This window comes from Hordeum vulgare, chromosome 6H, assembly GCF_904849725.1.
Source record: "Hordeum vulgare subsp. vulgare chromosome 6H, MorexV3_pseudomolecules_assembly, whole genome shotgun sequence".
Taxonomy (NCBI): domain Eukaryota; kingdom Viridiplantae; phylum Streptophyta; class Magnoliopsida; order Poales; family Poaceae; genus Hordeum; species Hordeum vulgare.
The window spans coordinates 422,415,499-422,425,698 of record NC_058523.1 but is presented as its reverse complement, the minus strand read 5'-3'; positions in this window follow the sequence as shown (position 1 = coordinate 422,425,698).

Genomic DNA, 10,200 nt, shown 5'->3' with positions numbered 1-10,200 from the left:
TCACCCACAGTCTACTTGTTTTCATGACAGAAGCCACTAGTGAACACTACGGCCCCCGGGTCTATTCACCACTATCGTTTCCACTTTCACTTTTACTTTGCTTTGTTTCCTTTTTGCTTTCAGTTCTCACTTTGCAAACAATCTATAAGGGATTGACAACCCCTTCATAGTGTTGGGTGCAAACTCTTTGTGTTTGTGTAGATACTTGTGACTTGACGCAATCCTTCACTGGTTCGATACCTTGGTTCTCAAAACTGAGGGAAATACTTACCGCCGCTGTGCTACATCACCCTTTCCGCTTTGAGGGAACACCAACGCAAGGCTCCAAGGCCACGGGGGAATCCTTTGCATATTTTCCAAGGAAGTCCCTAAAGGCGTAGCCGTAGCAGAAGGATTCCTGGTGCCGTTGCTGAGGAGTATCAAGACAAGAATAGTCTCGCGTCAACAAGCTTGTTTTTGGCGCCATTGGAAGGTCTTTTGTTGCAGTAGCAGAAGTATTTCTGGCGCCGTTGCCGGGGAAGGAGAGATCTATCCAAGTAGGTGTCACGAACTCATCTCTTGCATTTACCTTTTTTTTAGGAGTTGCCTCTCGTTTTCCTCTCCCCCACTTCACATTTGCCGTTTTCATTTGCCTTTTTCGTTTGCCTTTTTCGTTCGCCCTTTCTTTCGCTTACTTTCTGTTTGCTTGTGTTGCCATGTGCCTTCAATATGCTTGCATATTCGCTTGCTAAAAATCTAGTGATATGGATCGTCATCCACTTGCTAATCTCTTTAAGAGATCCAAATATGTTGATCCAATTCCTAGTGAGTTGAGTGCACTTGACTATCTTTATGGAGTTTTTCTTGAGATGCGTGAATCTGAAAATCGTGAGAAGAAATTTATGAAATGATTCACGAGGGCTCCTTGGATGAAAAGCATGCTTGCAATGGTTTCACTATAAATTCTATTAGTGACAATCATGCTAAAAACATGCAAAACCCTAAGCTTGGGGATGCTAGTTTTGCTATGTCCACTACTTGTTGCAATGATCATGAGTGGGGCGATGATTTTTCTTACGATCTTGAAAATTTGTTTAAGCCTCATGATGAATATGATATATGCAATAATACTGAAAGTGGGTTTGGAGAAGTCATGACTTTAGTTGATGATAATCCCACTATTTTTGAAGAGCGTCAACTTTGCATGCATGTGGATCATGAAAAGAATATCCTATGTGATAGTTACATTGTTGAATTTGAATATGATCCCACATGTAGTTGCTATTAGAGAGGAAAATATTTTGGTAGAAACTTTCATGGTACCAAATTACCTCTCGTTATGTGGAGATTGCTATTGTCTCTTTCTTCTTCCTTGCATAAGGTAACTATTGCTTGTCTTGACAATCTATTTTCCTATAAAATGCCTATCCATAGGAAGTATGTTAGACTTAGATGTGATTTTTACATGCTTTATGATGCTCTCTTTGTGCTTCAATTCTTGTCTTTTGTGTGAGCATCATTGAATTATCAATGCCTAGCTAAGGGCGTTAAACAATAGCGCTTGTTGGGAGGCAACCCAATAAATCTATCCTTTTTATTTCTGTTTTGTGCTTTCCACACTTCCATAATTCTGTTATGATTGTGTTTTTTGTGTTTCTTTTGCGTTTGTGCCAAGTAAAACCGTTATGATTAGTCTTGGGGATGATCGTTTGGTCATGTTGGAAAAGACAGAAACTTTCTGCTCACGAAAAGAATTTTCGTTTTTTTCTGTAAGAGATTTTGAGTTGATTCTTTTTTCTGCTGATTGATATGCAAATTCTTCAGACGTTCGTAATTGTTCAGAATTTTTGAAGTACCCGAAGTATACGAAGTATACAGATTGCTACAGACTGGTCTGCTGTTAACAGATTCTGTTTTTGTTGAGTTGGTTGCTTATTTTGATGAAACTATGGATATATCGGGGGGTATTAGCCATGGAAGATTGAAAATACAGTAACCCAATATCATCATAAGTATAATTTAAGTTTGCTACAGTACCTAGGAAATGATGGTTTGCTTTCTTATACTAATGTTATCACGAGTTTCTGTTTAAGTTTCGTGTTGTGAAGTTTTCAAGTTTTGGGTGAAGTTCTTATGGACAAAGAGATAAAGAGTGGCAAGAGCTCAAGCTTGGGGATGCCCAAGGCACCCCAAGTGATTCAAGGATGCCGTAAAAGCCTAAGCTTGGGGATGCCCCGGGAAGGTATCCCCTCTTTCGTCTTCAATCCATCGGTAACGTTACTTGGGGCTATATTTTTATTCACCACATGTTATGTGTTTTGCTTGGAGCGTCTTGTATCGTAGGAGTCTTTTATTTTTGTTGTGTCACAATCTTCCTTGCTGCACACCTAGAGAGAGAGAGACATGCACTCACTGTGATTTTGTCGAGCTTCACTTATATCTTTTGGTTAGACAATTCAGCTCACATGTGCTTCACTTATATCTTTAGAGCTAGTTGATTTTGCTCTATGTGCTTCACTTATATCTTTTAGAGCACAGCGGTGCATGGCTTGGTAGTTGATCTATGCTTTGATAGTAGTCTCAAAAATGGTAGTTATCCAAAGGGATATGAAAACTTCCACCTTCATGTGCATTGAATAGTTAGAGAAGTTTGATTCATCTCAATTAGTTTTGAGTTGTGGTTGTGGTAATATTGAAGTTATGTTAGTAAGGTGTTGTGGATCTAGAAATACTTGTGTTGAAGTTAGTGATTCCCGTAGCATGCACGTATGGTGAACTGCTATGTGATGAACTCTGAGCATGATTAGTCTATTGATTGTCATCCTTTGTGTGGCGGTCGGGATCGCGCGATGGTTTATACCTACCAACCCTTCCCCTAGGAGTATGCATTGAATGCTTTGTTTCGATTACTACTAAAACTTTTGCAACAAGTATATGACTTCTTCATGACTAATGTTGAGTCCATGGTTTAGATGCACTTTCACCTTCCACCATCATTATCTTCTTTAGTGCCGTGCAACTTTCGCCGGTGCACAAAACCCACCAATAGCCTCCCTCGAAACAGCCACCATACCTACCTACTATGGCTTTTTCAAAGCTATTCCGAGATATATTGCCATGCAACTACCACCATGACATGTGCCACCACTTCTACATTGCCATTGCATGATCGTAAGATAGCTAGCATGATGTTTCCATTGATGTCTATGCCATGCTAGATCATTGTCACGGTACACTACCGAAGGCATTCCATATAGAGTCATCATTGCTCTAAGTTTTGAGTTGTAAGTGTGATGATCATCATTGATGGAGCATTGTCCCATGTTAGGAAATAAAAGAGGCCATCGAAGCCCATATACAAAAAGAGGCCAAAGATGCCCACCAAAACAAAAAAAAATAAAAATGAAAAAAGAGGCCAAAGAGCCCACGAAAAAAATGAGAGAAAAAGAGAGAAGGGACAATGCTACTATCCTTCCACACTTGTGCTTATTAAGCACCATGATCTTCATGATTGAGAGTCTCTCATTTTGTCACCACCATATAGCTAGTGGGAAATTTTCATTATATAACTTGGCTTGTATATTCCAATGATAGGCTTCCTCAAAATTGCCTTAGGTCTTCGTGAGCAAGCAAGTTGGATGCACACCCACTAGTTTTCTTTAAGAGCTTTCACATACTCTTAGCTCTAGTGCATCATTTGTATGGCAATCCCTACTCATTCACATTGATATCTATTGATGAGCATCTCCACAGCTCATTGATATGCCAAGTTAATGTGACCATCTTCTCCTTGTTTGTCTTGCAACCTCCACCACTCTCCACTCCACTCATAGTGCTAAAACCATGGCTCACGCTCATGTATTGCGTGAGAGTTGAAAAAGTTTAAGAAAGTAAAGGTGTGAAAACAATTACTTGGCCAATACCGAGGTTGTGCATGATTTAAATTCGTTGTGCAAGGATGATAGAGCATAGCCAGACTATATGATTTTGTATTTCTTTTGCCCTTGTTATTTCAAAAGTTCATGATTACCTTGCTAGTTTGCTTGAATTATTATTGTCTCCATGTCAATAGCAAACTATTGTTTTGAATCTAATGGATCTGAACATTCACATCACATAAGAGGAGTTACAAAGGACATCTATGCTAGGTAGCATGAAAGCATCAAAAATTCATTCTTTATCACTTCCCTACTCGAGGACGAACAGGAGTTAAGCTTGGGGATGCTTGATACGTCTCACAGGTATCTATAATTTTTGATGATTTCATGTTGTTATCTTGTCAACTTTGGATGTTTTATATACCTTTTATATATTTTTTGGGAATAACTTATTAATTCAGTGCCAAGTGCCAGTTCCTATTTTTTCTGTGTTTTTGATTCTTTTCAAATCTGATTTTGGAACGGAGTCCAAACGGAATAAAATCCCTGAAATAAATTTTTCCAGAATGGAAGAAGATCGGGAGGCTTGAGGGCCAAGGCAGGGGGCCCACAGGGAGCCCACAAGCCCTGTAGCCGCCACCAGGGAGCGGCGGCTACCAGGCTTGTGGCCTCCCTAGCGCTCCCCTACCCTAGCTTTTTGGCCTATAAATTCCCTAAAATCCCAGAAAAAGGAGGGCATCCACGAAAACACTTTTCCGCCGCCGCAAGCTTCCGTTTCCGCGAGATCTCATGTGGAGACCCTTCCCGGTGCCCTGCCGGAGGGGACTTTGGAGTTGGAGGGCTTCTATATCAACATCATCGCCTCTCCAATGACTCGTGAGTAGTCTACTTCAGACCTACGGGTCCGTAGATAGTAGCTAGATGGCTTCTTCTCTCTCTTGGATCTTCAATACAAAGTTCTCCATGATCTTCATGGAGATCTATCCAATTTAATCCTCTTTGGCGGTGTGTTTGTTGAGATCCGATGAATTGTGGATTTGTGATCAGATTATCTATGATTTATATTTGAGTCTTTGCTGATTTATTATATGCATGATTTGATATCCTTGCAAGTCTCTCCGAGTCTTGGGTTTTGGTTGGCCAACTAGATCTATGATTCTTGCAATGGGAGAAGTGCTTGGTTTTGGGTTCATACCGTGTGGTGACCTTTCCCAGTGACAGAAGGGGCGGCCAGGCACACATCGTGTTGTTGCCATCAAGGGTAACAAGATGGGCTTTTATCATAGATATGAGATTGTCCATCTACATCATGTCATCTTGCTTAAGGCGTTACTCTGTTCTCATGAACTTAATACACTAGATGCATGCTGGATAGCGGTCGACCTGTGGAGTAATAGTAGTAGATGCAGAAAGTATCGGTCTACTTGTTTTGGACGTGATGCCTATAGATATAATCATTGCCATAGATAACGTCACGACTTTGAGGGGTTCTATCAATTGCTCGACAGTAATTCGTTCACCCACCGTCTACTTGCTTTCATGAGAGAAGCCACTAGTAAACACTACGGCCCCCGGGTCTATTCACCACTATCGTTTCCACTTTCACTTTTACTTTGCTTTGTTTCCTTTTTGCTTTCAGTTCTCACTTTGCAAACAATCTATAAGGGATTGACAACCCCTTCATAGAGTTGGGTGCAAGCTCTTTGTGTTTGTGCAGATACTTGTGACTTGACGCAATCCTTCACTGGTTCGATACCTTGGTTCTCAAAACTGAGGGAAATACTTACCGCCGCTGTGCTACATCACCCTTTCCGCTTCGAGGGAACACCAACGCAAGGCTCCAAGGCCATGGGGGAATCCTTTGCATATTTTCCAAGGAAGTCCCTAAAGGCGTAGCCATAGCAGAAGGATTCCTGGTGCCGTTGCTAAGGAGTATCAAGTCAAGAATAGTCTCCCATCAACACGCTTGTTTCTGGCGTCATTGGAAGGTCTTTTGTTGCAGTAGGAGTCATCGAAAGAAATCCGTCAATGGGGTTGATCAAATCCCGTCGACAAAACTTTCTTGAATCGCAAAAGAAGACGGAGAATTTCCGAATAGTCACTAGGTCACCTCAATGGGGATGTGTATCTCCCTAACCAGCAAGTCATACTTCATCTTGACACGAGGAATAGGGCATTCAAAGCTCCCAATAAGAATCGGTGAAGTTTTTTCGATATCATTGATGCAATATACTCGATATTGTTTCTTCGGAAAGTGCACCGTGTGCTCATTACCGTTGACATGGAAAGTGACATTGCCTTTGTTGCAATCTATAACAGCCCCTGCAGTGTTTAAAAAGGGTCTTCCGAGGATGACAGCCATGGCATCGTCCTCGGGAATATCCAAGATAACGAAGTCTGTTAAGATAGTGGTGTTAGCAACCACAACATGCACATCCTCGCAAGTGCCGATAGGGAAAGCAGTTGATTTGTCGGCCATTTGCAGAGAGATTTCAGTGGGTGTCAACTTATCCAGTTCAAGTCTACGATAAAGAGAGAGAGAGAGGCATAACACTAACACCAGCTCCAAGGTTGCATAAAGCAGTTCTAACGTAGTTACCTTTAATGGAGCAAGGTATAGTGGGCACACCGGGATCACCTAGTTTCTTCGGAGTTCCACCCTTGAAAGTGTAATTGGCAAGCATGGCGGAGATCTCAAGATCAAGTATCCTCCTCTTATTAGTCACAATATCTTTCATATACTTAGCATACGGAGACATCTTGAGCATATCAGTCAAACGCGTTTGCAGAAAGACAGGTCTGATCATTTCAGCGAAGCGCTCAAAATCCTCATCATCCTTTTTCTTGGATGTTTTGGGAGGAAAGGGCATAGGTTTCTGAACCCACGGCTCCCTTTCTTTACTGTGCTTCCTAGCAGCGAAGTCATTCTTATCGTATCTCTGGTTCTTAGGCTGTGGGTTATCAAGATAAACAGGTTCAATCTCCACATTCTTTTCATTGCTAGGTTGAGCATCATCATGAACATAACTACTGATATTATCATTAGGCTCATGTTCATCACCAGATTGTGTTTCAGCATCAGAGACAGAGACGTCGTTTGGACTCTCACGTGTAGCCACAACAGGGTTGCTAGCCTGCAGGTACCTAGCATCTTTCTTCTTCTTTCTAGGATGACTAGGTGCACCAGTGCTAACTCCTTGAAAATCTTGTTCAATTCTCTTGAGATGACCCCCAGGATACAAAGGTTCCTGAGTCATTCTACCGCCTCTAGTGACGACTCTGACAGAATTATCATTCAACTCATTGAGCAACTCATTTTGAGATTTAAGTACTTGTTCTACCTGAGTAGTAACCATAGAGGCATGTTTACTCAGAAGTTTAAGATCATTGACGTTTCTGTCCACACAAGCACTTAAAAGACTAAGCATACGAGCATTCTTTTCCAATTGTATGCTAACATAATCATTGAAACTCTGTTGTTTGGCAACAAAGTTATCAAATTCATCCATGCATAAGCTAGCAGGTTTATCAAAAGGAATATCACTCTCCTCAAACCTACGCAGAGAATTTACTTCTTCTACCTGTATCGGGTTATCGAGACCATGGATCTCTTCGATAGGTGGTAGATTTTTGACATCTTCAGATTTAATGCCTTTCTCTCGCATAGATTTCTTGGCTTCTTGCATATCTTCAGGACTGAGGAATAGAATACCTCTTTTCTTCGGAGTTGGCTTAGGAGGTGGTTCGGGAATAGTCCAAGAATTCTCATTGCACAAGATGTTATTCAATAGAATCTCATCTTGTTCTACAGTTTGTTCCCTAAAAACACTACCGACACAACTATATAAGTGGTCTTTGGAAGCATCAGTAAGTCCATTATAGAAGATATCAAGTATTTCATTCTTCTCAAGAGGGTGATCAGGCAAAGCATTCAGTAGCTGGATGAGCCTCCCCAAGCTTGTGGGAGACTCTCTTCTTTAGCTTGAGCAAAGTTGTATATTTCCTGCAAGGCAGCTTACTTCTCATGGGTAGGGAAATATTTTTCAGAGAAGTAGTAGACCATATCCTGGGGGCTACGCACACAACCAGAAGCAAGAGAAGTGAACCAGGTCTTAGCATCATCCTTTAGCGAGAAAGGAAACAGCTTGAGCATGTAGTAGTGGCGGATCTTTTCCTCACTAGTGAATAGGGTGGCTATATCGTGCAGTTTAGTAAGATGGGCTACAACCGTTTCAGACATGTAACCATGAAAGGTATCAGATTCGACTAGAGTGATTGACTCAGGGTCGACAGAGAATTCAAAATCCTTATCGGTCACAAAGATAGGTGAAGTGGCAAACTTCGGGTCGTATTTCATCCCAGCGTTCAGAGATTTTTCTTTCCACTTGCGCAATAATTTCTCAACATCATAGCTATCCTTACACGCAAGAAAATCCTCCGCTATCTCTCCCTCCATAACATAGCGCGTATCAGGCATAACAGGCATAGTAGCAGGTTCTACTTCAATAGTATCAGCACTTTCAGAAGTATCATCACATCTAGCAGCAACTCTAGCAATATGTGCATCAAGGGCACCAAGCGACAAAGCAGTATCAGGCATAGCACCATCAGGCATAGTATCAAGCATAGCATCATCAGGCATAGTATCAAGCATAGCATCATCAGGCATACTATCAAGCATAGCATCATCAGGCATATTATCAAGCAGAGCATCATCAGGCATAGTATCAAGCATAGCATCATGGGCAGCAGAAGTAGCATCATCAAGCACAGGCGACATATCAAGATTTCTAGCAGGAGGTGATGTCGCAAACTTACTCAAAACTGAAGGTGAATCAAGTGCAGAGCTAGATGGCAGTTCCTTACCTCTCCTCGTAGTGGAAGGCATGATTTTAGTTCTTGGATCTTTCAGATTCCTCAACAGACGTCAATCCCAAGTGACTCAGAGAATATAGTTGTGCTTCCCCGGCAACGGCACCAGAAAAAGCCTTGGCAACCCACAAGCGTATGGGATCGCAATAGTTTTCGAGGATAGAGTATTCAACCCAAATTTGTTGGTTCGCCAAGGAGAAGCGAAAGAATATTTTCAAGTATTAGCACCTGAGTGTGTCAGATTCAACCACACTTGAAAGATTAGTGTCTACAAGCAAAGTATCAGTAGCAAAGTAGTATGATAGCAACGGTGCCAGAAACGATCTGTTGACGGCAGACTATTCCTAACTGTTGTATCAATGGCGCGAGTAAAAAGCACGTTGACGGGGGACTATTCTTCCCGAGCAACTGCTCCAAAAAAGGTCTTGCACTAAGTAGCATCGGAGTAGCAAGGAACAGCAGTAGCAGCAGCAACAAAGTAACAGCAGTAGCAACACTAGCAACAAAGTGACAGCAGTAGCAACAGTAGCAGCAAAGTGGCCACATCCCTTTTGTAGAAAGGGACAAGCCTAGACAAAGTAACATAGCGAGGACCAGTAGTAAAAGACTCGTAGGTTGTGGATCGGTGATGGATGAGTGTGACGGATGTGATTCATCATGTAACAGCTATAACACGGAGATATATGTAACTAGCTCCCGTTTATCAATCTAATGCAGGCATGTATTCCGTATGTAGCCATACGTGCTTAGGGAAAAGAACTTGCATGACATCTATTGTCCATCCGTCTCGTGGCAGCGGGGTCCTAATGGAAACTACGGGATATTAAGGTTCTCCTTTTAATAAAGAACCGTACCAACGCATTAACACGCGGTGAATACATGAACTCCTCATACTATGGTCATCTCTGGGAGTGGTTCCGGCTATTGTCACTCCGGGGGTTGCCGGGTCATAACACATAGTAGGTGACTACAACTTGCAAGATAGGATCTAAAACACACATATATTGGCGACAACATAATAGGTTCAGATCTGAAATCATGGCACTCGGGCCCTAGTGACAAGCATTAAGCATAGCCAAGTAGTAGCAACATCAATCTAGAACATAGTGGATACTAGGGATCAATCCCCGTCAAGAACTAACTCGATTACATGATAGATCTCATCCAACTCATCACCATCCAGCAAGACTACGATGAGATTACTCACGAACGATGAAGAGCATAATGGAATTGTCGATGGAGAAAGGTTGATGATGACGATTTCCCCTCTCCGGAGCCTGAAACGGACTGCAGATCTGCCCTCCAGATGAAGAACAGGATGTGGCGGCGCCTCCGTATCGCAAAACGCGATGAAACCTTCTCTCTAATTTTTTTTCCAGGTGAAACGGAAGATATAAAGCTGAGTTTGGGGGCGGTGGTGCCACGTGGGCCCCACAAGCCTGCACGGCGCGGCCTGTGGGCTTGTGGCCCA